Source organism: Eutrema salsugineum, unplaced genomic scaffold, assembly GCF_000478725.1.
Source record: "Eutrema salsugineum unplaced genomic scaffold, Eutsalg1_0 scaffold_6, whole genome shotgun sequence".
In the NCBI taxonomy this organism is placed as follows: Eukaryota; Viridiplantae; Streptophyta; class Magnoliopsida; order Brassicales; family Brassicaceae; genus Eutrema; species Eutrema salsugineum.
Window position 1 is genome coordinate 14,417,969 of NW_006256547.1, and position 5,765 is coordinate 14,423,733.

Consider the following 5,765-nt stretch of genomic DNA (forward strand, 5'->3'; position numbering starts at 1 on the left):
AGAGGGAGAACTAGGATAGGGGATTGGATCAGATTGAACAGCCCAGATTTGTTCGGAAGAGGATTTCCCACGGTCATATGACTTGTGACCGTGGTAGAACGGTCTTGGCCACGGTCAGCTTTGTCACGACCCTGGTGAAAGCATGTTTGGCCGCGGCCCGAAGGAATGGACCTGTGGTGATCAGGTCCGAAAGGGAAATCTTGAATTTGATAGACTTCTGCAGTGTTCATCATCTCTTGATTATAAGAATCCATTGGGTTGTTCCAACCATCAAAGTTACACATATTGTGTACTTTTTTTTGTTGTTGCAATCCAAGTTGACTCATTATCTGATGGAGACACTTCATAACTTTCGAGATCTCTTCTTTCTTCTCAGGAAGTTTAGATATCCCAAAGATTGCTTGATTACGGATACTTCCTGCCAAGTTGTAGATGAAAACACGAGAATCTTCTACAGATTTAGTTGAGAAGTCTCCATTGCTTGCTCTGTCGAAATAATGTTGTAATTCTTTAGTTACGCCTCGATAGAAAATACCCATCAGGTATTCGTCAAAATATCCTTGGTGTGGAAAATATCTTTGGTATTCTCTAAATCTTTCCCAAGCATCATAAAGATCTTCATCTTCTTTTTGTTCAACAGTTCTTATCTTGTTCCTTAAGAGATTAGAACGAGTTCTAGTGTAAAAGCGATTTCGGAAAGCCGCTCTACACTCTTTCCACGTTTTTAGTGAAGCAGGTTCTAAAGATATTAGCCATTTGCTGGCAATGTCTCTCAAAGAGAATGGGAAAAGACTACACTTGTGGTAATCCCCATTTGATGTAATGGTTGCACATAATTCTTTGAACGTCTCGATATGGACCATCGGGTGTTCGGATGAATAACCATAAAATTAATTTTGTTGAACTAAGTTGATATATGGTACCTTTATTTCGGTTTTACCATCCTCTGGTAAGGCTGGTTGAATAGCTCTTTGGTCTTCCAAAAACTTTTCGAGTGAATCAAAACTTCCTATTAGTTCATCATCATCTTCACGTTTTGCTGATCTGATTAGCTCATCATCATCATCAATCAGATCATCAAACTCATCGTCGCTCAAGTCATCTTCGATCGGGTTACTATCCTCACGATATGGCGGTCACCGAGAGTTCCAGGAACATATTCCCGGTCTCCCATAGTAGAGAAACCTGAAAAATTCAAAAGAAAAAGTAAAAGTAAATAAGTGTTATAATGGATTTTAGTTGGAATTGGCAACGAAACAAATCAAAGTCTCTGGAAACAGCGCCAAAAACTTGATGCAATTGTAAACGGGGTGTTCGGTTTTACTAAGCTTCAGGTTTTAAATTTATAACCCCTAAATGTCTGCAAGTGCACAGATGTGCGCTGTAGTACTTAGGGTATTGATCTACAGAGTTAACTGTTTCAGTACGACTTCACGGTAATGCTTAAATCAGACTAGAACTAAACAGGTTTGGGTTTTGGCTTTTGTTGTCACGAATTCTAAACTAAAAGGCAAAGCAAGTGAAAGAAATTGAAAACAAAAACAGGTGAAAGCAAGTAAAAATCGAAGGCAAATGAAAGCAATGGAAAAATCGAAGGTTGTAAGCAATGGAAAACAGACGCTGGGCTCAAGGGTATCGCAGGGATTCATGGACTAAACCTATTTCAAAATTAAGTAAATGATCAAAGTAATCAACTACGTATGTTCTAGAACTCGAGGCACTGAAGTATGAATAACTTACTTTTGCAGCACTAAACAACTATCTCTCGCAACCTTGACCAGTAGGTTTCTACTCTGAAATTGAAAGCGAATAGATGCAATAGTTGAACAAGACTCATCAACATTAACAACTCATCTATAGGTACGTTTCCACTCCTATAAAATAATTTCTCGTTTTACCCTAGGTCAGATAATCAATGAAAGCTTTTGCAACAAATCTTATCTAGATCGGCTTCTAAGTGGCCAGCAGAGAATCACACAGTAAGATTTAAGGCAAACGAAGAACATCTAGAAGATTATAAATCCTAAATCTATCGATTCATAGATAAGACACAAAAAATTACCTTTGAAAAATTCCTTTAAACCCAACTGGAAAACTACTCAAACATATTGTAAACAATCATCACGAAGTATTGAAAGTTGCAGGAAATTAAAAAGAACAATGAAGAAGAACGAAGAACAGAGTCGCAGATGGAGGTGCGATGATGCTCCTCAACGGCTCCTCTTCGAAGACGGTGACCTCCCTAGGGTTTCACACGAAAATATCTCTCTCTCTCTAAGTCTTTCTTTAGAATGACCTAAAGGGGGTATTTATAGATTTTGGAGTTGTCCTGGATACTTTGGGCTTCAAAAATAATAAAATGGAATCGACTTGGGCTTTAATTAGGTCGTCTGGGAAGTGAACGTTTTCTGGCCGTGGTCGCGGTGCTCCTACCAGTGGGGAAACATGCTTTGGCCGCGGTCCCGGCTTGTGTCATCTTCCGAGACTGCATTTTTTGTCTTTATTGCATCGGGAGAATCTGAAGATCTGACCGTTGGATTGTCTCCAAACCAAGTGCATTAAAATCTGGTTGTATCCTCTATGTTGTCAAAAAAATTGGGTGTGATCGGACGGTGAGAAGGTCTTCATCGCTTGCCATACTTCTGACGATCTGCATTTATCCAAAATTTTCATTTGTTCCAGTTTCATATCTTTTGCCCAAGTTTCCTGAAAAGTCTTTTGAAACTCTAAAACATTGAAAACACTTTAAAAAAAAAATTGAAAACAGAGTTAAAACACCTGCATGAGACATCATTATGATCCATAAAAGTGGTCAAAAGACTATGCTTTCACCACATGCCTCAAGGAGATGCACACCAAGGTCATGTTGCCTGATGCTATCCAAGGTGTTGATCAGCACGCTTTTGGGAGGTTCTACACCGAGTTTAATTTCCCAGGTGTTGTGCTCACGGCTCAAGGTCAAGTTTACACTGGCCACCATATGCTCGGTGCTGTCCCCGGTCTTGATTTCTTCTTGGAGAAAAAATCCTGCACCGAGTTTGATCTCTCGGGTGCTGACCTTGGTGTGACTTAGACCGGTTTCCACTTGGTGCAGCTTAACTTTTTTTTCCCTTTGGAACCATTTCTCCTTCTTTGGACAACTCCTGAACACTTATAGACCTGAACACACTCAGTAAACATATCAAAAACATCCTAAAAACATAAAAAGAAAAGATTAAAAAGATTATGTACAAGGATAAGGTTGGGGTGTCTCCCAAGAGCACTTTGTTTTAAGTCACTAAATTTGACTTTGCAAAACCTGTTCTTAGTTGGGGTGAGGAGGAGCACTGATGCTCTTTTGCATTTAAATTGTCTTGAGTATGAAGGCTGAGCATTGTTTCCTTTAAGAACCATTAGATCCATTCTCTTTTAATCCCAACTTAAGACCCTTTTGCATCAGCTCTTGAATACCATCAGGGTCCTTGTCAATGAGTAATTTTTTGAGACCTGCCCTGACTTCAGCAAATGGTCCTAATTTTCCATTGCAGTCCAGCTTGTACTTTACAGCTCCATCATCACATTTCCAAGGAGTGAGAGTAAAGTCTTGAAAGAAAATTCAAATACATGGTTCTTTTCTTTCAAATCTGAACCATCATCCTTGTTGTTCATCATCTCAAGCTCACTTAGTGTAGGAGACCATGTGAGCAAGATGTCCTCTTCTCTAATGGAAGGCTCTCCATCTTCATACTTATAGCCAGAGTTGACGTGGGGATCTTTTCCCTTCTCCATAGCTGAAAGGAGTTGAGTTCTTCCTAAAATACAAATACTTCCCACATATTTCATCTCAAGTACCTTGGGCTCATCAACCTCTTGAACAACAGATCCACAAAATTCCGCTAAAGGAGGCTTAACATGGTAAGAGACATCTTTGTCTACCTTTGTGAGCACCACTCTTTGAGTATCAAAGTCAATTCTTGCCCCTGTAGTGTTAAGAAAGGAAGTCCCAAGAAAAAGAGGAAGCTTTTTGGTCTTGTTCATCTTCATGACAATGAAATCAGTGGGGACTATGCACTTACCAACCTTCAATGGATAATTCTCTATTAGCCCAAGAGGTTTCTTTGAGTTAGAATCTCCAAAGGTAATTTAAGAAGGGTAGTCCTTTAAGTTCTTGATCCCTAGCATCTCCATCATTTCTAGAGACATCAGACTAACACTTGAGTCTGAAACACACAAGGCATTCTCAACTCTGAACTTCCCAAGAGTGCAAGAGATAGTAAATTCTTGTGAAGGTTGGAGTTAGGAATTCTTGTGAAGGTTGACACTTGAGTTTGGTTCATTTGGTGATGAGCATGGCTAGTTTTTATGAGTGTACCAGTTTGCATTGCAATTTATAATTAGTAACTAGGACCATGAGCTTGAATTCTTTTGATGATCAACTCTCTGTCTTTAAAGAAATGTGAACTCCCAAACTCAAAACCTCGCTCTCATTTGTTCTTTTTGCTTGAGGACAAACAAAGGTTGATATAATCATTAAATGCATCATTTAGTGTACATATTTAAGTCCAAATCATGTCTTATTTCATGCATTTTAGGTCCTCAAGCATTAATTTAAGACTTAGAAGCTTGCATTAGGTCCAAAAGAGTTTTGCAAGGTTTGAACATGTGCTTTGGATCTTATTTGGAGTGGAGAAAGTAAACCAGGTGGGAAAATGGTGTTTAAATGATCAAAAATGGTGAAAAATGGGATTTTGGGGTCTCTCGGCAAAATACTGTCCCTCTGGTTGACGTTTCTCGGCTAATATCCATACCGCGGGCAAGACTTCTCGGCCAAAACATGTACCGCCTGCTTATGCCTCAGCCAAAAATCTCCGGTGCAGATATATTTCAAAGATCGTGCTACCGGAATGTCTTCCCGGCCGATTCGACTTCCGGGATCTGCAACCAAAGATCAAGATACTTTAGTCAAGGTTCCAGAACAGTTAGAATCAATGCATTTGGAGCAGCGAGCTGAAAGGTATGGCCACCAGAAGATGAACCTGTCTCGCATTCATTCCGGAGCAATCCGATATGCCTCTAAGATGAGGTTACCGAAAAGCCTTTTAGGAAAATTTAGCTTCCAGGGTCTTCATGACAGTTTAATAGAATTGAATCTAGTTTCCAGACCGCTTAGAATCAGAAGTTTTGAAGTTGTGAGCTGGGAGATATTACAATCGGAAGAAGCATAGGTCTAGAAGCCAATTTGGACAACTGCAATGCACTTCAAAGATCGGCCCTCCAAGAACCCTTCGTCTCCCCGGATGCAGTTGGGTTCTTCAAGAAAGTTTGAGCTGGTTGGGTCATCTATCTTGAGGGCTTGGTCTTGTGTCATTTGGGTCACTGAGCTGAAAGTTACATAAACCAGAAGAGAAGCGGGTCAATTCGGGTTTTAAGGGATGCATCTGTGTGCTAAGTGTTTAGTTAAGCCTCGGTGAGATCACCTCGACATGTCATGATACCAAGGCCTATTTGCAAAGGTTTTGGCCTAAACCTCGGGCTAACCCATCAGTCATAAAACACCGAGACACCCTTGCTCACAAAATTTGTCCCCAAACGACTAAGTAGTATCAGCTTAAGCATCTATGGGATTTGATCTGGGATTTGTCTAAGTATGGAATCAGCCCTCGGCATCAACCACTCGGTCTTCACCACCTTGGGGTCCTCATTTGACATGACCCCCTTGATATATTCATAAATTGCATCATTTAGTGTACATATTTAAGTCCAAATTATGTCTCATTTGCATACAT

The 5,765-nt window shown here is 40.1% G+C and overlaps 1 non-coding gene across 1 annotated transcript; it reads left to right on the forward strand.

The window, feature by feature from the left end:
- Positions 1-555: 555 nt before the first annotated feature.
- Positions 556-665, forward strand: LOC112083770. The gene has a single exon (XR_002897898.1). It is a non-coding gene; the product is annotated as a small nucleolar RNA R71 (small nucleolar RNA).
- Positions 666-5,765: the final 5,100 nt, after the last annotated feature.